The following is a 22,011-nucleotide window of genomic DNA, read 5'->3' as shown; positions in this document are numbered from 1 at the left end:
TCATGAACATTTGATATAGTAGAGACTGACCATCAGTATAATTAGACAGACATATAAAAATGTATCTCCATACTATAAAGCTTCACGTTATCAGAGAAGTGGCTTCAACCAGGATATACAGTAGCCCTGTTGAGAAGAGCTTAGGAAAGCTTGCAAGACCCAGAACCATAGAGCACTCCTTAGCTTCTGTTTTTTAGTTGTGTTTTTTTTTTTTTTTAGCGGAGCTTGATCCTGTGTGGGTTCCGATTTAGGGGACTGCTGATTTAATTGACTGTAGGTACCTATTGCAACAGATATTGGGTATTTCTAATCGACTCAAGACTGTTCTATTAATCTGAAGAAAGGGAGCAGCGATCGACAATTTAATTGCTATTATTGTTGAAAAGATATAAAAAAATATATATAATTTTTTTTATATAAAAATTTATAATTTTTGTATTTTAAGTAATGTTTGTGCAAAGTGGACAGGTAGGTATGCCATAATTTACTACCAGAACTTTACATTGTTAGTTTTTAGCAATGACGTTTGACTGCAAATACAGATCTATGTAGGTTGGAGTTTTCACTAACATTGTGATTATTTAAAAATAATTAGGTCTGTAAAGATTTTAATTATGTAAAAATCAGATTTTGCATTTCATGCTGCTGCTGACAGGCTTTTTTTTTTATCGAACAAAGTCAATGACTAGAGGGGATCCAGGTAATATGCCGGCGGACTGGATGCCGGACGTCAGAATACAGACGCCGGCATCCTGAAGGGTTTAAGATATCTTCATCCCGACGGCAAGTATGCAGGTTAGGCCAGGCATGGGGGGGTTAGGTTTAGGGACCTACCGGGGTGGGTTAGGCACCGACTGGGGAGGGTTTGGGTTAGGCACCATTGGGGGAAGGTTAGGGTTAGGCACTGCCCTGGGGAGGGTTAGGTTTAGGGGGTGGTTAGGCATCACCGGAGGGAGGTTAGGCATCACCGGGGGTTAGGGAGGAAGTGGGGTTAGGTTACTTACCAGCCCCTGTCGGAATCCTCACCATCGGGATGCTGCTGTCGGTCTTCTGACCACCGGCATCCCGTCTGCCAGTAAGTCGTACTGATTCCTACTAGAGATGTAGTAAATGATTAGTTACACTCAGAGCAATCCCAAATTGCGGTCTATTCTTCCACCTATAAAAAGTTTGGGGTTTTTTTGGCCACTCTTAATACCCGGTATCAGCAGGTATCTTGGATGGCCATTTTCATGATCCTAAGTAATAGATGGCGAGCCAATTTACATGGCTCAGCTTTTTCCCCCATTAATTTACTTGTCAGTAGGGATTGACAAATGCTGTCCCAGAATACCCAGGTAATTGCAGAAGGGATGGATTGGCCAGGGGATGAGCACAACTGTTTTATGTTCCCAGAACTAGACTTCCCATACATTGATCCAACAATGCAGGTGCGCTGAGGTGACCATAGACGATATCTATTTAATGGGTCAGTTATTGCTATGGTGGAAATGGGTAGTCATTGGCAGTATTATAAATTGAGTTGTGTTACTAATTAATCCACCTTGGCAAGACAAAGGTGATACACAAAGCATGCACTGATGGGGAACCGCGGTGCTCATGGTGAGCAGCTCAGTTTCTTCAGAACCTTGCCTAAAACGGTTATGTTGTACCTCACAGAATGTGTGCCCCGCTGACTTCCTTTACACTTCTTGGACTTGCTGTTGGTGTTCTGCCAAACAGTATCCAGAAAATAACTATTCTGACTAAGCATTTTTATTTGAATCCCCAAACCATAATGACAAAATGTCTCAAGTCCTCTTTCCTCCCTCATATTATTATGCAGGCTCAATGGCAAATGGGTCATTAATAACTGTTAAGAATTTTAACAACCAATCAGATTGTAGCAATCATTTATCAACTACATTCTATAAAAGTGTAACACTTTCCTGCTATGGTGTGATGCTCATCAATCATGTTTGGTGGATTGGGTAGGTTTGGAGAATCGGGTACACTGCAACGGGTGTTTTTCTTTCTCCGTTGGCAGAGAAGTGAAGGCGACCCAACCCCACGCACAATAAAAATAAAGCCTTACATAAACTTACGTTATTCAATGAACTGTTCCTCAGGTAGCTTTGGTCAATAAAGTCACATGAACAGTTTTCCACAATACATTAATTCAATCAGTAAATGTTTACAGATGTTATTCACACCCACAAAAGATGTAACAATTTAGAACACTGACACTCTGGAGCTAGTACTGTAAGAATAAATTGAGTTAATCATTTACACATCTCGTAATTTAAATCCACACCTTAATGCTGGGTACACACTCACCAACATATCGGCCATTCAATTGAATGGCTGATATATCGTGTGTGCATCGACCAATGTGTACCAGTGATATGTCTGTGAACGAGGTCGTTCGCAGACCTATCGCTTTGGCTGTGCTGCACAGCCGATGCCCTATGCTCCTTATATAGTATCTGCAGATATATTGGTGCATCGTGTTGTGTGAATGGGCGGTCAGCCGACCAACTGTGCACTTGCTGCAAGGGCCAGCGGTGATTGACAGCTCAACTGGGCGGGCTTATGTAAATGCCTCCCAGTTGTGATGTCTGTCACGATTAATCGGGCACTCTGTATGCAGAACATATGATCTGCAGATATATTGTTTAGGTGTGTATCCACCTTAAAGCAGAGTTTTCCAAGGTCTGCCATTACAGTCCATGTTTTAAGGATATCCATGCTTGTTTCCAGATAGTTAAATAAAATTGACTGAAGCACTAATTAAGTTACCTATGTTCAAGCATGGATATCCTTAAAACCTGGATTGCAAGGGTAGAGTTTGGAAAGTCTGCACTAGTGGAACCAGGATAATGCTTCATTTGCAATAAGTTATGACCCTCCAGAAGACATTTGGCATACAGACTAATGGTTCAATTGTGGGTAAAACTCCCTACCACTGAACAGTATATTTTCTACCACACAAACAATGTCTATTTGAATCGCAAACAACAAAACTAGAATAAATTCCCCTCAAGGGATTCACATGTACTGGCCAGGTACCTTGAGTTGGTGCACATAGGTGGACAGTTCTATTTCTCTTTCTCAGGTATTCGTAGTGGTAAAGTCACTGTCCCTTAGCTGAGGCAATGCATTAGCACTGAATAGTAGCAGTAGTAGAGATGATGTTGCTATGGTGACAACACTTGAATGGTGCAAAAATGAGTTGTAAAACTTGTCTGCAGATGATGTAGCTGTATTTTAGAAGGACTGAAGTACTGTAGTGCTTATCCAAATTCCTTAGTAAATCCCTTCTGCTATGACCGGATAGGCCACCTCGTGTATTACTTAACTTGTATGTGAAAGTGTCTTTCTCTCTTGTACATTTAGCACTGTATATGCACTGTTCTATTTTGCCCATAACATTAGAAAGGTTAGCACTATCCCTTATATTTTGTAGTACTCAATATCCTGCATACTGATCATAAATTGGCAGCTAAAGTTCTCTCAAAATATATGGTGAAGTCTTGAATTAACTACAGTCAGTGATCTCACAATGGGTAGAAATCTTTAGATACAGTCACCTCTGACAGCATGAGGTATCGCAGTAATCACTGGTATTGCAGGTATAATATTTGTTAAGCATGAATAGAGGGAGTCAAGGGCTTGGACTATATAAGAGAGGCTGCACTCAAGCAACAGCTGTCTCTCCTGAGGTAAGTATGTAATTCACGTTCTCTATTTCTCCCCGTAATGACACCGTGTAGTAGCGGCAGTGAATTGCTCTTGACTGACATAAACTGGGCATGCGCTTTGTTTACGATGTACTCCTGTGGCTTACTATTATATAAGAAGACACTATGGGGTATATTAGGTGCTGGTTTTTAGAACTGGTTTTGTTGCCCATAGCTAGATAAATGTTAAGTAGAATCTGATTGGTTATGGGCAACAAAACCACTTCTAAAAACCCGCACCTTAGTAAATATACCCCTATGTATTCACTTTCACATGTGATTCCCTGACATGAAGGGATTTTTTGTAGAGGATAAATCAGTCTACCTAAAGTTCAGTTGCTGTAGCTTTAAATGACACCAACAACCTCCCTCTGATCCCTGCTGTGCAGCACCTAAAGCTTCCGAACAGCTTTTTTTATGTCGCTGTCTGGCTACAGATACCAGCGCCGACTCCAGGCACATACTCTCGGCATCGCGGCTCTTTCAGTGTCCCAGCGCTGCCTCACGGATCCAAGTCTTTGCACAGCTACACAGCTTTCTCTGTGTCCTCTACTCCCCACCCCCTTGTCCACCTTCTTTCTCTGAGAGGGCAAGTCACACAGAGCTGTATCACTCTGCCCCTTCTTTCAGCTATGTGAGCGGCCAGGAGGCCGTTCTAAAAAAACAAAAAAAGACCAGTTCTGATTCAATGCGAGCGCTCTGTCAGAGCGACCGGCTCTGAATCAGGGCCTTAATCTCTTGACTAAGTACAAATGTTAACCAAAGATTTTCTCGCTCCTGTGCTGAAGCCATTTTTCAACATCTGCACTCAACACATTCCAACATCCGTGTCACTGATCCTGTAGTACCCAGTATGGTTTTCTTTCAGAAGTGTTTTAAAAAAGCTCACTTGTTTCGCTGTGTATAGTTTGATAAAGCTGTGACTTTACACAGCGAAATGCGTTGGGGACTGGCTGATTCATCCACAACCACCTTCAACCCAGCGGGAGCCCTTCCAGTCTCTGCCTCTTTTGATTTATTCCATCGTTCATATCACCAGCTGACCGGACCCATGTCATAAGGGACTACTACACTGCAAAAGCTTTGCCAGCATTGCTAAAGGAACCCTGCAATTCTTGACACAGGATCTGGTAATTATACTATATATGCTGGACATATTATTCACCACAAACACCAGGAGACTCTGCTAATTAAGGATATATGCTCATGGGCTATATTCTAGATCTCCCTGTACCGTTTGGGACTGATGGATTGCTAGTGTAGACTGGGTGATTCCCATTTCAATCTATATTGTGACATTGGTATTTTTAATATGCACAATGTGTTTTATTATTGTGATCTGCTCAGAGATTAAATACTCATTTTATTAATGCATATAGTTATTTATTGAGAGCGCTGTACCTGCTATTTTTGTTTCTAGCACTGTTTCAGCGTGACTGGTTGCGGGGGGAGCAGCGGGCCCTGCAGGAAGCCGGGGCCCCATAACTGCACCAATGGTAGTTACGCCTATGGTCTCTAGAGTTTAGAGAATGAGTTGTAAAACAAAAAACATCTAGTGAGTGGAAGTTCTGTATGTGAAGCTGCCTTGTTAATGAGCAGTCAGTGGAGAATGACCAGGCTGGATCAAGCTTACTAAGGTGCCAATAACTCATATATACACAGATTACTTCAGTTGTACGCAGAAGAGCATCTGTGAATGCACAGAAACATGAAATTGATGGGCTACAGCAGCAGAAGGTAATGCCTGGTTACTCTCCAGTCAGCTAAGATCAGGAAATAGAGGCTATAGTGGGCACTGGCTCACCAATACTGGACAGTTGAAGAGTGCAAAAATGTTACTGGCCAGGATTAGGTGTAAACATCCTGCCTTTTTGTCAATGGTTCTGGTTTGTGGTGGTATAAAGGTGTGGGGAATGTTTTCTTGAACCGTTTTTAAATCTGACAGTCTACCTGAGTGTTGTTGCTCCTACAGTGCTTCCCTATACGGACACAGACTACCAATATTCTAATAGCTTCTTCCAGAAGGATAACAAGCCATGTCACAAAACAAATGTCATCTTAAACTGGTTCTATGTTTCTAACAATGAATTCAGTGTCGTTTTTGAAGTTTTGCATTGCTTCACATCAGTTTCAAAATTGCATTCAGAATCGTTAATGCTAGTAAAATACAATTAGCATTTTGTGGAAGCATTCATTATGTACTTCAGGGAGTCTTTAGACATGAACATGCTTCCAGCAGTTGGGATAATTGTCGTCTGTCTATGGCAAGTGTTTATGCCAGTGATGGCGCGGCACCAATGATGCATCATCAATGAAGGCGTCTGATATTGCGAAAATATTAGCAGTGCAGTTCTGAGGCATGCGCAGTCCTCTACCATAACACTCAGCCATCGATTGCTAAACTATCAATGGTTTTCTGTCATCAATCATCCCCGTACATGTTGAACCTGACGATATCGTCAGGTTCACCAGCATGTTCGGGCGATGCTAAATGTCAAAAACGACCAGCTGGTCGTTTTTTACTTAAAACTGCCCGATTTGCAGACGACTAACAAGCGATTGAACGAGAACTATGTCGTTATCGTTCAATCGGCCTGTTTAATCGCGTAGTGGATATGCAGCTTGTGTGCAGCCAAGAACAGCATAAACCTTCAACAGGGTTCCTTAAGGTAAGTATAATGTAGTAATAGGTAGTTCTTAAACCTCAGTTGTGTTCCAATATGAATTGGAATATGGAAAACAATAAAGAATATTTAGTGCACTCTCTGGTGTAATTTAGCACTTTTAAAATAGAAAATGCAAACTCTCTTTATGGATGACGTACAGGCATTAATTTTTCTTAAGATGCCCACACACTAGACTATTATCTGCACGATTTGGACGCATCGTAACGATAAATCATTAAAATTTGTGCAAAACGTGCAGTCTCCACGAACGATAACTATCACAATGCGCGGGTTGTTAATGGTATCTTCAGATCTTACCTACTGTAGTTAAGATCTGGCAGTCTCTTTAACGATGCACTGGAAATTGTTAAGGACGTACGATAGGTCGTTAGTAGATCGTTTGTCAAAATGAAAACGTTATGCACGATATCGTTTGTCCAGGACTGTCAGGGAGCTGCCGGGGAGTTCAAGAGAAATTGTTAACGACATTGCATAGTTTGCGAGTCGTTTAGTGTGTGGGCACCTTTACACCGATGTCCTTTGGTGGACACGCAAGCAATGAAGAGTGTTTGTCTACACCAAGTACCGTTATTGATTTGTCCCAGCTGTTGTTATTACAGACTTTGATTGGGGATCGTCCTGCCGACCACTCCGCACCTCCCTTCTCGCTCAGATCTCAGCTTCTTCCATATTTTTCCAGGGGTCACTTCCAGTAGCTGCCCTGCAGTGCCCCGTGTAACACTGATAACCTCGTGGACATGCAACTCTCCTACTGTGATAGTTTATAGTTACTTATTATACTGCAAAGTTGGGGGAACGGGGCCCTGCCCGACCTGTAACCAGGGATTCTGGGCTGTGTGGTGTCATGCTTCCTAATGACGTGTGATTGGAGAGGAATTAATGAGGGCAGCAGTATCTAAGAAACTGCTAATCTGCTGGGATGATCACGCACTACAGTCTCTATAGAGTTTAAAGAAAAGGTTCTCAAACTAAAAACATCCAGTGACAGTGGCAAACGCAGGATTTTGAAAGGGGGGCTTCCAAATACTGAATACAGAGCCAATTAAAAAAATAAAAATCCACAGATATATATATACACACACATATACACACACGTACCGCACAGTATATATGCCAATAGCCCAGCACTCCCACAGTCTTACTAGTGTCCAACGGTGCCCTCTGGAAAGAATTGTTATGAAACCAGATGAAAACAAGCAGCAGCACTTGTTGTTTTTAATATATATATATTTTTCCATTTGTTCAGCATTACACAAATGCACAAATTACACAAATACAGTGACAGACACACTCACAAAGACTACACACGGAATGGGTATGAGATTCCCGTCAGCGGCAGCCCGAAAGGAGCAGAGTTAGAAGCAGCGGAAGCCCGACAGAGCTGGAAATCCCGATCGTGGATAGGTAAGTATGTACTAACCTAACCCCCCTAACCCTAACCCTCCTTAGGGGTGCCTAACCCTAACTTACCCCCCAAGTGCCTAACCCTAATCCCCCCTCTAAGTGCCTAACCCTAACCACCCCCTTCCCCGCTGCCTAACCCTAAGTCCCCTCCAGGGGGTGCCTAACCCTAACCCTCCCTCCCCCTAGCCTAACCTTAACCCTCCCGGGGGGGTGCCTAACCCTAAGTCCCCCCCGGGAGCCCTAAACCTAACCCTCCCCCCCACGGCTGTCCGCTCGCGGCGCCCGGCATCACTGCGATCATGATGCCGGTCTCCCAGCGTCGGGGAAATGCGGGCTTCTACATCTAGACGCCCGGCATTTCACCCATGCCGGGATGAGACGGTTGGGAAGCCGGCTGCCGGTATTTAGGCAGTCGGCTTCCCGATTGCTTCCCTTACACACACATACTGACACAGACTATACACACACATACTGACACAGACTATACACACACACTGACACAGACTACACACGGGCTGACATCAGAAATTGTGGGGCCCAGTACCTCCTCTACCCACTGAGCAACACCAATATTAATTACACACACACATTTTATTTATATATATATATACACACACTATAGACTTGCCAAATAACAACGTCAATATATCCCGAAAGAACATAGTATACAACCCGTCATATTACTATACCACACGGCACAAAATACTACTGCACAACCACCCAGATATACTACAACCTGTAACCTATCTCAATCCCAAAAAAACTAGTAGTATATGACACCCCCACAATACAATACTACACACCCTACCCTATCTTCCCTACCAGATAAAATAGGTATACACACCCCCTGATATATTACATCCTTAAGCCTATCTCAATTCACAGATAATATATAAGTATACACCCCCAGATACATTACTATACCTCTCATCCCCCATCCCCATCCCTGATGCATAACTATACACCCCCAGATACATTTACCTTACCCCTTCATACATTACTATACCCCCCAGCCCACCTCACCCCCCCAGACAATGTTTACCCCCCATACATTACACCCCTCAACCCCCAGACAATATGCTTACCCCCCCCCCATACATTACACCCCTCAACCCACCTCACCAGGCTCCAGGTAGTATAAGTATATACCCCCACCTCACCCACATAACATGAATAGGTACATCACACTAAGGTACTTACCTCTGATTGCAGCATTATGTGTCCCTCACACACCGGCTGCTGCCTGCATGGGACATGGACAGGCTCCGTCACAGCCGGAGGGGGCGGGGCCTCTGCAGGTCCATTACTACCTACATTTTCAGGCTGTTTCTGTGGAAAATAATTTAACATTTAAAACAGGACATTCGGGCATACGGTCTCTGTATGATGGATGTAATTGAATGCATCAATGCTGGTTGGACCACCTATCCAATCTGATACATAGGGAATGCATTCATTTCTGATTGATTGGCTGACTATGCCATTAAGAAACTGAATTGTGTAGGGGGCAAGATGTTTAAAATTATTAGTTGTATTAAGTGCAACACACTCCTGGTTATGTATTTAATATCATAGCCCTTTGAAAGCCTACAATGACTTTGAATAGCTGCCAAATATAGTAAATATACTCTCGAGTCTTTAAGAGTTTCATGTAATTTAGTACCAGCCTATGCTAATGGTAAAGGGTTGTATTACAAACATGAAAGCAGAACAATGGTTAGTATTGCTGTCTAACACTGGGACCATAGGTTTGAATATGACCAGGCACTATCTGTGTGGAGTTTATTTGTTATCCACTTATTTGTATTAATTTCCTGCAGTCCAATAACCTAATGGTTATGTTAGCTGGATTCTGACAAAACATGGATCCTAGTGTGTGTTAGAGAATGTAGACTGAAAGCTTCAATGGGGCAGATACTGATGGGAATCTATGTAGAGTGCAGATTAATGATGATGCTATATAAATGATAGCATACATACATCTCTGAAAATAGAGCCAAATAGTTATTGTATGTATTGGTACATGAAAACACATTTGATCACATATTAAATCGAAAGCATTGGTGCGGTTAGCTGCAGGAGATACCCTTTCCTTGAAACTGTGTCTGCCTCAAGATTACTTTTCCTCCAGTCCCAAACTGCAGTTCTCCTGGGGAACTAGGGCATCCCAGCATTGCTTTCATCAGATCATGTCTGCAGTATCCTCTCTGCATTTTGTCATGGTCTGTGACTTTGTCAAGAAGCACAAGATGAGAGATTGAGATAATTTTCCTCTAATATAAGTAATCAACTTTAATTATTATTAATGATCTCTAATCAATCTGGAATGCTGCCTACACTGAATAATAAACTCTGTGTATATGAAATCCTTAAGAATCCTTTAATGGTATAAAAAGTGTTTCTACTTCAGGGTCCATAGGGTATCCACAGGATACTTTGGGTATAGGTGATGATGTCAGGCATCGGGCACCATAGAGTTAAGTTTTCAGCCTCCCAGGATGCACTAGGGTCCCCCTCGTATAACTCGCCCCCAAGCCAAGGCATCTCAGTTTCGTTGGTGCCCGGCTGTAGTCGGATGCACCTGTTTAGAGGGGGGCTAAGGATAGCCCCTGAAGTTTTCTACAAGGCAGCTGTGGCTGCACATCTGGAAGTACAGCATGGACAGTCACTACTGACGTCCATACTGTCTTCCCTACACCCCCGCCGGTACCAGAACGCCGGTACTGATCCGGGGATGCTGGTAGGCATCGGGGGTCACAGCTAGCGGTGACCCCAGATGCTTGGGACCATGGCCGGATTCAAGGGGGACAGCAGGTAAGCAGCGGGGTCCCGCGGAGGGTACCCGCTGGAACATGGTCCAGAGTCCCCAGGCAGGGGGCTCCCTGGGGACTGGCTGCAGCGTGGAGCCAGGTTTCGGACCTGCGCTTCCACTACCCCCCTGGGACAGCGGACTGCAGCTGAGCGGTAGCGCTGCGGTGTCCCAGGGGTTAATTGCATGCCAGGGGAGCGCGCCTTCCCTGTATACAGCCGGCGCCTCCCCTGCTGCACACAGCCCTCTCTGCACTGCCGATTGGCCCTGTGGCAGCGCTCCTCCCCCAGGCCGACCTCCTCTCTGCTCCTCGGTGGCCGTCTTTATGAAAGCATGGTGAACGCTGCTGGAAGCTGCTGATCGGTGGCATCGTGGTCTGGGTCCTCCGGCATACTTCTCCTCCGTTGGAACAGGTTTGTGAATGCAGCGCTGAGTCCTACCAGGCCCTGTGTCTGCGTAGTTGAGGATCAGCGCTGATAGTGCAGGGATTAATTTCTTTGCATAGTATGTGACTGCTGCTAGTGTCTGCTGCCTGTACTTTCACTTTCTACTGTCGGCCTTTTCACTGTCCCTGATCTTCTTCTGCTAAAGTCCTTGCGGTGTGGTGATTACAGGGCGGTTCTCTCACTATACTAACGCATATCAGTGAGAGGGGTCACATACTTGCCATCATGTCTGAAAGTGATTTTCCTCTCCAGCTTCTGTGTACTACATGTAAGGTACCTATAGCAGAGGGGGAGGGTAGCGCGGAGGGGCTATGTCGGCCGTGTTTTTTTATTGATGCGGCCAATTACTGTCACGGCTCCGGTACAGGAACCGCCCTGGGCTTGTTTCGCTAAAGCGCTTACAACCCTAGTGGGACAGTTAGCTCCGCAACCTACATTCCCTCAAATGGGATTGTCCCAGCAGTCATTGGTGTCGTCACCCATGCAGGGGTTCCCGAGACAACTGATGGTACCCCACAGTCTCCCTATTTCCCCTCCTCAGGTTTCTCAGGAGCCTGCGTGGGTTAATTCGCTGACAAGTTCTGTGCAGCATTTGTCAGACGTATTACAAGGGGAGTCTGTGTTACGGCCTCACAAGCGGCCGGTGGCGTCTCTGTCTACTCCTTATGAGGATGATGAGGGGACGACTGATGATGGGGAGATTCTGGATCTGTTGGACCAAGAACCTCTCCGTACTAAAGAGTCGGATCTAAGTCTAAGGTTTATATACCTGGCTTATTCGTGCAGTCCGCACAGCTTTAGTTATTGAGGATGATGAACCTCAGGTCTCAAAATCCAAATATGCCTTTTTCAAAGATGTTAAGGGTGATGCCACAGTGTTTCCTCTTTCGGGTCAATTGGTGGACCACTTAGAGGAAGCGTGGAAACATCCTGGCAGACTGTGTCAGCCTCAGAAACGTTTAGCAGTGGCTTATCCGTTTGCGGACAATTATTTTGCCAAGTGGGAATCCCCGCGCCACAGGTGGATTCTCATGTGACATGCCTGGTACGAAGTGCCACGTTGCCCATGCCCTCCTTAAAGGATGCCACGGACCGTAAGGTGTAAAGCTGCCTGAAGTCCATTTATTCCCTCGCGGGGGGGGGCAGCCAGGCCGGCTAGGGCCATTTGTTGGGTAGCCAGAGCTATGGAGCGCTGGGCTGATAGTTTGGAGGCGTCTTTCGATTCCGACTGTTCAGCTGAACATACCGAGTTGATAGGCAATCTCCGCGATTCGACCACTTACATTAACGAAGCGGCTTTAGATATCAGTACTCTGACTACCCGGGTTTCTTCAGCAGCTGTGGCGGCTCGTCGCACCTTATGGTTGCGATCTTGGAAGGCGGACGCTGATTCCAAAAAGGGTTTGGAAGCTTTGCCTTTTAATGTCCTATTTGGTCCGGATCTGGACAAAATTGTAGCCGCCAGCGTGGGACCAAATCGGCATGTCTCCCGTCTGCTGCGGTTCCTTCCAGTTCAGGTACGTCATCCTTTCGGCCTTACAGGGCCCAGGGTAGGCCTAAAGCACAGTCCTTCCCCCGTCAGGCTGGCCCCAAAATATCGTCCAAGCCCCGGAAGCAGGCCTGGAGTACCAGACGTCCGGCCCCTAAGTCCGATGACAAACCTGCAGCCTGACGGTCCAGAGTGGGAGGCCGCCTGCTGCAGTTCGCCCAGTGTTGGTCGGTTACCACGACAGACACTTGGGTTCTCGAGGTGGTTTCTCACGGGTATGCCCTCTCCTTCCGACACAGGCCCTCGTCCCGATTCTTCACCACGGGTCTTCCATCAGACCGGAACAAAGCCATGGAACTGCGGAAGGTTTTGCACACTATGCTCCAGGCTGGAGTTATAGTGCCTGTTCCATTCTCCCAGAGGGGCCAGGGTTTCTATTCAAATCTGTTTTTGGTGCAGAAACCCAATGGGTTGTACCGTCCGATCCTCAACCTGAAAGCACTCAACAAGTCCTTGCGGGTGCCGAGGTTTCGGATGGAGAGCCTACGGCCCATCATCCTGGCGCTGGAACCTGGGGATTACATGGTGTCGTTGGACATACAGGAAGCTTACCTGCATGTCCCTATTCTTTTACGCTATCAACAGTTCCTCAGGTTTGCAATCCGCAACGATCATTTCAGATTGGCGACAGCACCTTTTGGACTGGCGACAGCACCACGTGTGTTCACCAAGGTTATGGCGGTCATGGCGGCTTTCCTGCAGCTGCAGGGAGTCCGCATGTTGCCGTACCTGGACGACCTTCTGTTGGTAGCAGGATCTCCAGAGCTCCTTCTACGACACTTGGACCTCACGATTGCGGTACTCCAACGGCACGGCTGGTTAATAAACTGGCAGAAGTCCACCCTGATCCCGGCTCAGAGAATTCTGCACCTCGGAGCCTTATTGGACTCCGGACAGCAAAGGATCTTTGTGACGAGGGAAAAGATCTCTGCCTTACAGTTGAGGGTGCGCAGTTGTCTGCAGAGTCGCCGGGTGTCTCTGCATTCGGCAATGTGGTTACTGGGCTCCATGGTGTCCGTATTCGACATGGTGGAATATGCCCAGTTTCACTCCAGACCTCTGCAGCAATTGATCCTGTCCAAATGGAATGGACTGCCTCAGAGTCTAAAGTCCCAGAAGATGTGCTCACTCCGGAGGTTCGCCTGTCCCTTGCCTGGTGGTTGCAGATGCCATCTCAACAAGGGTCTTCCGTTTTGGGTGGCGAACTGGGTACTCTTGACGGCGGATGCCAGTCTTCGGGGCTGGGGAGTGGTCTCTGGTCCACACTTGTTCCAGGGCAGATGGACTCAGGCGGAAAAGGAGCTTCTGATAAACATTTTGGAACTCTGCGCCGATTTCAATGTTCTCCAGCAGGCCCATCGGGTTCGCCACGGTCATCCCGTGCAGGTCCAGTCGGACAACGCCACCACCGTGGCCTACATAAATCGGCAAGGAAGAACCCGAAGTCGGACGGCACTCGTAGAGGTGTCCCGCATCTGGTCTGGGCGGAGCGCAATCTCCCGGCCATATCAGCGGTGTTCATCCCGGGAGTCCTCAACTGGGAGGCCGACATTCTCAGCCGCCAGGACGTTCATCCGGGGGAATGGTCTCTGCACCAGGACGTCTTTCAACTTCTGGTGGACAGGTGGGGTCTTCCAGAGATCGACCTCATGGCATCACGGCACAACAACAAGTTGCCGGTGTACGGGTCTCGCACAAGAGACGAAAAGGCGTCTCTGGTGGATGCTCTGTCCGTCCAGTGGACGTTCCGGTTTGCCTATCTCTTTCCTCCGTTTTCCCTTCTTCCACGGGTAATCCGGAAATTCAAACAGGAAGGAGGGACGCTCCTGTTGATAGCTCCCGCGTGGCCCAGACGGCACTGGTTCTGAGACCTTCAGGGTCTGTCCGTGGACAGTCCTCTGCGGTTGCCGCTACGACCGGCCTTCTGTCTCAGGGTCCTTGTCTTCACCCGGACCTCACTCGGCTGTCTTTGACGGCGTGGCTGTTGAGAGGCCATGTTAAGGTCCAGGGTGTTTTCCAGCTCTGTAGTACGCACTATGCTGAGCTCGGAAACCGGCTTCTGCAAGGGTATATCATCGTGTGTGGCATACGTTCTTCCAGTGGTGTCAACCGAGAGGTTATGCACCTCGGGAGTTCCGTCTGTCTAGAGTACTAGCCTTCCTACAGGCGGGACTAGACCATGGGCTTCGCCTTGCTTCTTTAAAGGTGCAGGTGTCTGCCCTGTCTGGTTCAATCGTAGGATTGCTACGATCCCTGATGTGCGCACCTTTATGCAAGGTGTTCTTAGAATTCAGCCGCCATTTGTTCCACCGGTGGCGCCTTGGGATTTAGCTGTGGTCCTGAGGGCTCTCCAGGGACCGCCGTTTGAACCACTGGGCTCAGTGGATCTTAAATGGCTGACAGCTAAAACAATTTTCCTTCTGGCCATTGCTTCAGCCAGACGTGTTTCTGATTTAGGGGCTCTCTTGTAGACCCCCTTTCTTGATTTTTCATGGGAACAGGGCGGTGCTGCGCACTCGTCCTGATTTTCTTCCCAAAGTTGTTTCCCGTTTTCATATCAACGAGGAAATAGTTGTGCTGGCTTTTAACTCACCTGACCTATCGGTGGGTGAGGCCACTTTGGACGTTGTGCGGGCTTTAAAGATTTATGTTGACCGCACTTCTTCATTTAGGAAATTGGACGCCTTGTTTGTCCTCTATGGCTTCCGTAAGAAGGGTTGGCCTGCTTCAAAGCAAACTTTGGCAGCTTGGATCCGTATGTCCATTTCAGAAGCTTATCTTCATGAAGGCCTGCCGGTTCCATCCTCTGTGAGGGCTCATTCCACTAGGCCTGTGGGTCCTTCGTGGGCAGCTCGACGTGGTGCCTCTGCAGTCCAGATCTGCATGGCTGCCACGTGGTCCTCGGTCCATACATTTGTGAGGTATTACGCGTTTGACACCTTTGCATATCAGGATGCTTCCTTCGGGCGGCGGATTCTCCTTTCAGCACAGGAGCGTCCCCACCCTTGAAGGATACTGCTTTGGGACATCCCCAAGGTATCCTGTGGATACCCTATGGACCCTGAAGTAGAAAATATGAGATATGGTAAGAACTTACCCTTGTTATCTCTATTTCTACGAAGTCCATAGGGTTCCACAGGACTCCCGCCCTGTCGCACCTGTGCTGCAGATGGGCTTTACTCTGGTCACCGGTTTTTCCGTCTCCCTCTGGTGAGAATGTGATGTGTGTGTGTGTGTGTGTGTCCGTCCAGATCTTTTTTTTCTCTCTCTCTTCCTTATCCTCCTTCGGCCTATGGATTGGTACGTAACTGAGATGCCTTGGCTCGGGGGCGGGGTATAGAAGGGGGACCCTAGTGCATCCTGGGAGGCTGTAAACTTAACTTTATGGTGCCCGATGCCTGACGTCCTCACCTATACCCAAGGTATCCTGTGGAACCCTATGGACTTCGTAGAAATAGAGATAACAAGGGTAAGTTCTTACCATATCTCATATTTTTTTTCTATTAAAAAAAGACACACATGAAAAATGTATATACAGTTAAACCTATAACACCTTAAAGCTAAGGGGTAAATTTACTAAGCTGTGGGTTTGCAAACTGATGGGTGTCGCTGTGATTTCACAAAGCGTTTGAACTGCAAAATACAGCATTTACCAAAGGTCGCTTTGACCTTCTAGAAAGAATCCACTAGCATCCACATGGGGTTTATAAACCCTATACTGGCAGTTTACAAGCACTGTACAGATTGCACAGGAACTGCATGTTGCGGCATCCCCTAAAATTGATATCAATCCTTGGGCCTTGAGGCCTAGTCTGGTAGATGAAAACGCCTTGATTTCCCATTAACCAGCAAAAAGGCTTTACCAGTCAAAACTGGTGGAACCATAAAGGGGAAACCCGGGGTTTGAGGTTCCCCACAAAGTTTCCAACCAAGACATGGCCAGTCCATGTACACCAAGCACTAATGCTAATGGCACTGGGCCTCATAACGCACATGTGTAGCCTTGTGTATGATGTGTTAAAAGAAAAAACTTTGGTGCATGGCCTGGTGCCCAAAATGCCTGCCAGTGCATTTAGCATTAAGGCCCGTATTCAATTAGTTTCGCACCCGCGATACTTTTCCGCCTGCCGCACTTTTCGCCTACATTGCGTGTTTTGGCCGTGGAAACTTTTTTCATTTTTTTTTTCACCCAAAATTGCGCAATCATTTTTCGCCAAAGTGCGCAACTTACAAATTTTTGGGTGGATAATTTATTATTAGGGGGGCGGAGGTGTCCAAAAGGTTCTGAAAGAAATCCCCACATTTTTAGCCACAAATAGGGATCCCAGTCCCTCATCTAAAACACCCCTTCAGTGCTGCAAGCAATCTGTTGCTGGTATGCACAACCTAGAACGAGCACCACTTGGGACATATGTCTCAAATGTCCCTGAATCGGGACCGAGGTCCTTTTATGTCAGAATAGTCTCCTCAAATTGGGACGGCCCTGCATAAACTGGGACAGTTGGGAGGTATAAATACATTGTGAATGCTTAAAAACTGTTCAAATAGCAAGCAACAATATAAAATAATCATCAATATAATCATAGGTGATCATAATAGAGATATAGTGGTCGATTCAGTTTGGAGCGAGGTGAATAGCGCAGGGAAGTTGCTGATTGTTTAGTGGAGAGAACTGGCATTCTCCAACTAAGGTTCCAGCCACGAGGCTGTTAGCGTCACACTAAGCCGGCAAACAGCCTCGCTGCTGGCACTTAAATCTGATTTCTCCTCGCAGCCTTAGGAGGGTACGAGAAGAAATCATTTAGTCGCCCTCACAGCGCGCTGAATTGAATAGCTCCGGGAGCTCCTTCCCAGTGGTATCAAGAGAGCGCTGAATTGAACCGACCCCATTGATTTTCCCAGATGTTGATGTAATAGCATAATAGATAAAGAGTTTAAACTTTTAGTTCTTTTTACTTTCACCTCTTAAGTTTATAACTATATTGAGTGCCTCTGCGGTCAACGTACCCAATATAGATCCACTGTTTCCCTCTTTGGAGGGGGAGATTCAATTAAGTGTGAGGTTCTATCACCCAAAACTGTTGCAACACGCCTGCTTTCTTTGCCGCCACTCCCCGGTACCTCCAACAAATGCTCCCTGACTGTCAATCACACTGCAAGTAAAAAGTCCCTGCTAGCGACTACGGTAATGTACCTTGATACATGCTCAGTGCGACTTAAACGCATACACAGAATACAGATAATCACTCAACTGCGAAACTATCGGCATTGCGTCTATCTCTGACTGAGGCCCATAGTACACTACAAATTCACTACTGCAGTGAAAGAGGAAGTTTAACCTGTGGTTTATAACTTTCACTGGTCAGATGCAAACACAGTTCTTGCTACATATTCAGTGAATGTTGGTGAAATGTGCCTAAAAAGTTTGGTAAATCCCAATATAATTAAGGGTGAGTTATATTCTCATGTATTTAACTGTAATACAATTGCTGTGTCTGTGATTACCATGGCTACCAACAATCCATCCTTTTCTATAGATGGATGTGATGGTGAGATGTGCACACATCGCTGATTTGTGGGTCCTCCATGTGTACATTGCATGCATGTGCTTTTATCTGTCAAGTGCTGTTTACTATAACCACTGCATGGTTATGTAAATGACTGCAGAGATGTCATTTGGATTTATGCTCTTTGGCTGTGAGCGGTATTAAGTTACCACAGTATATTGGTGGCATGCAGAATGGAGTTTTGTTAATTCTGTACAGTGACATGATGCATGCCTCCTACATGGTGTATCATTGCCCAGCTCCTCGGTATATACAGAATTCTATAACCGTGATTTGGTATTTTAGAAATAGCACAGCAATTTATGTTTCAAATTAAAGGAAAATTGCCATCTGCTCTACTGGAGTATAGAGTTTTCTACCTGAAATTTCTACTGAGATGATTATAATGTTTTATTTCACAACCGCTTATGGCTGAATTTATCAAGATAGCCTCGATAATATTGCAGCAATAAGAAATTAATTTTCAGGCCTATCAAATGTCCCTTGCCAGGACAGTGGCTCAGATAAGAGTTAATGGTAAAGTCATATATTATAAAAGGCTCCAGTTCCCCAATATCACAGAATTTGGTCTATCCACTCTCTTTGTGAGGCTCAAGCCACATATGAGTTGCTTATGTAGGCAGGGCAGTTTCTAGACGATATGGCTCCCAGTGCAAACAGTCAAAATACGCCCCACGGTTATTTTCCAAAAAGTTACTACCTTTTGTGTGTGTAAAAAAAATAAAAATAAATAAAATACGTGGCCTCGTAACAAGGGGTGTGACCGAAAAAAACCTCACACTGGCCCCCACAGTAAAATAAGTAATACAATGACGCCCACAGTAAAAACAAAACACAATGGCTCCCACAGTAATAAAAAAAAAAAAAACCCCAACAATACCCCCCTCAGTAAAAAATAGAAACCACAATAGCCCCCACAGTAAAAAAAATAACGCACATTAGTTGACCCCAGCCACCCCACAGAAGACTTACCTGACCTGTCGGCAGCACTGCAGAGTAGAGCCCCCAGTCCCTCCCTCTTCCTCAACTGCAGGCAGCAGCATGAATGCAGGTCAATTTCAACTTGTAATATAAAAGCATATTACGGTTCTTTGCCATCTTTATACCTTTACTGACAAAGGCTGATGGAGGCTGTGTGTAAATATAATTACAGGAGTCAATGCAGCACCTTTCAGCATTTTTCAACATGCCAGGTAGTTATGTTAAAATACATTGTATAGGTTAGATTAACCAATTGTATACTCACAAATTAGATTATATACCCCCTATATTTTACAAATTAATTACCATGTCCCCCCTGTACTTTGCAAACAAATTGCCTTGCATCTCTCCCCCCAGCCCAGTACAGTATATGCCATGAATTGCCCCCTCTATACTTTAATAGTAATTTTATTGATCCCTTAGCGCTTTCAAAAAACAATGCATCCCAGCACTTCAAACATTACTATTTACTTACAAGCACTGATGCTCTTTCGTTCTGTGTGCTATGAATCTGTAGCTTATTTCCAGATGGCTCTTCCCTTTTTTTTTATGTCTCTGCACAATCAGCATTTGAGCGTCATGATTGAAGTCTGGTACAGTACAGTAAAGTGCAGTGCACAGAGCCCTGGATTGCTCCTGCTTTGCCCCAATATGTAGAGGGGAGCCACCAGGGCCCCCAAAGCCTGGTGTAGGCTGTAGCCTGATTATCCCGTTAGCTGATCAGGCAGTGTCTGCATTGACTGGTGCCCCTCTCAGATCGGCAAAAATTATGCAAAATGGCATGTAATATGAACTTGCAGGCCTACCTAATCTTTGTGCCTGACAGAGCATTTTTAAAAAAAAATGTAATTTAAATGGAGAGATTGAGCAGGCTATAATGTCTGATAACAGTCCTTCCTATTTGTACATAAGAAGGTGTGATGCATGTGTTTAATATCCTGGATTTGCAGTATGAAAATTGTATCTCTGGAGTGTGAACCACAGTCTGCAAAAATAAGAAAATACAGACTCTGTCCTGTCCATCATATTCCTCTTCTACTCTATAAAAAAGTTCTGCCTCACTCATAAAACTAACAAAATAAATCATTACATTTCAGGCCAGTTGTGTTCTATCCAACCATCATTTATTTGGCAGAAGACAATATGTAAATGTCTTATTTTGGATCTGAATAGTTTTATTGAAAAGCAGATTACAAAAAACTAGATCCATAAACACTTTATTTTTTAGTTTTCTCATTATATAATAAGATTCCATGTACCTCCGCCATGTACACTATTGTGTGTAATATATCATTAATAACCCAAAATTGGTTGATGCTGGTATTACCAGGAGACTGTAGGGTAGGGCTAGTCCTCTTGGCCACTGTAAACTACAGATGTGAATGGTAAGATATTCTCTGTAAAGCGCTGCGGAATATGTGTGCGCTATATAAATAACTGGTAATAATAATAATATATCTCCTTCTGTTTCTCTGAAATGATGAGCTAAAACTTGGCTCCAGCTGGTTACTGATTCCAGGGATGTGATGCAATATGATGCTGTTAATTCTCCACCACCTACATGCAATGTGAAATGTAGTAAGGAAGAAACCGCACTTGTTTCGTTCAAGGGAAGTAACTGTTGGGGCTTTATTTATTAACAAGTGATAACCCCAATTAGTGTGAGGGGGAAAAAAGAGAAATAGGTTATCACATATCTGCGGGATTTAACAAGGCTCTTACTGCTGACCGATCAGTTATCGTGTGTAGTGTCCCTTGTTACCGCTGCTTTTCACAACCCTGTAGTAGATCTTCTTAATGATGCTTATTTAACAAACCGTGGTAAGCTTATCGTACCACTGTTTACCCTAGGTAAAGTCAGAACATCCACCCATAAATGGTGTTAATCATGGGACCCAGTGAAACCTTTTTAATCTTCAGCAAAGCTTTTCCATCTTCAATGAATCCTTGCGGATGCACATTTGTAATCAACCCATCGCCAGCAGGGTCAGGCTGCCAGCAACACAGGAGACGACACCAATGACCAGCAATGATACTAAACGCAATATACCACATTGTAGAGGATTCAACCATTTAAATACTGAATATAATCAACAATAATGCAGCGCCTAGTGAGATTGTGCTACACTAAATAGGGTTATTTGTAGAAAAAAAAAAATACACACACACACACAGAGTATATCATGTATAAAATGCCTGGGATACCGAAGTATTTAAAAGGGTGTTATATGGTATGTACACTAGCGTTTCCGCTAGGCTGTTTTAGCGTTGCGCGGCGCCCTGCCGTCTTCACCCGCGGGTTGCAGTGTCCCACGGGTGGGGAAATGTGCAGTGACCCGGTCACCGCCGGAGAATAGACACCGGGCGCATGCACCCGGCATCTATTCTCCCTGTCTGCAGCGCTTGGGGGCTGCCCTGCGCGTCCATAAGTGCCAGGCACGCCCCCAAGAGTGACGAAAAGGGGAAGCGTCTTATAGACACTCCCCCTTTTCAATGACCATGCCCCCGTTTTGGGCGCGCACGGAAGTGCCCTCTCTAGCTTTGGCGCCCTGCCTGTCGCCGGAGCTAGAGTGAACACTATGTACACCCCAGTGTCACACATGATTTGATATTAGAGTCTGGTTACAATAGTATGGGTGGGGTGCAGCAAATCATATTTTGCGGTCAACCCTCAGAAAATTCAGTTTTCTGAGGTTTGGCCACCTACCACATATGCACAGATCTCCTCAATACGATACATTCCAGGGCTTGGATGCAGATGGCAACGCCATCTTTATATGAAGCCTATGGGCTTCTATTCGCATTTCTCCCTGAGAGGGATCCAATCAGATCTTTCCCAGCACCCCTGC

General features: G+C 45.5%; 1 protein-coding gene across 4 annotated transcripts in view; it reads left to right on the top strand.

Annotated features, from left to right (window-relative positions):
- Positions 1-22,011, top strand: part of CHD9 (chromodomain helicase DNA binding protein 9) — a 262,211-nt gene that overhangs the window by 29,854 nt on the left and 210,346 nt on the right. The window lies entirely within an intron of this gene.

This window comes from Taudactylus pleione, unplaced genomic scaffold (assembly GCF_031769625.1).
Source record: "Taudactylus pleione unplaced genomic scaffold, aTauple2 ptg000117l, whole genome shotgun sequence".
Classification (NCBI taxonomy): Eukaryota; Metazoa; Chordata; class Amphibia; order Anura; family Myobatrachidae; genus Taudactylus; species Taudactylus pleione.
Note: the sequence above shows the minus strand (reverse complement) of the source record. Positions and strands in the feature narration are given on the sequence as shown.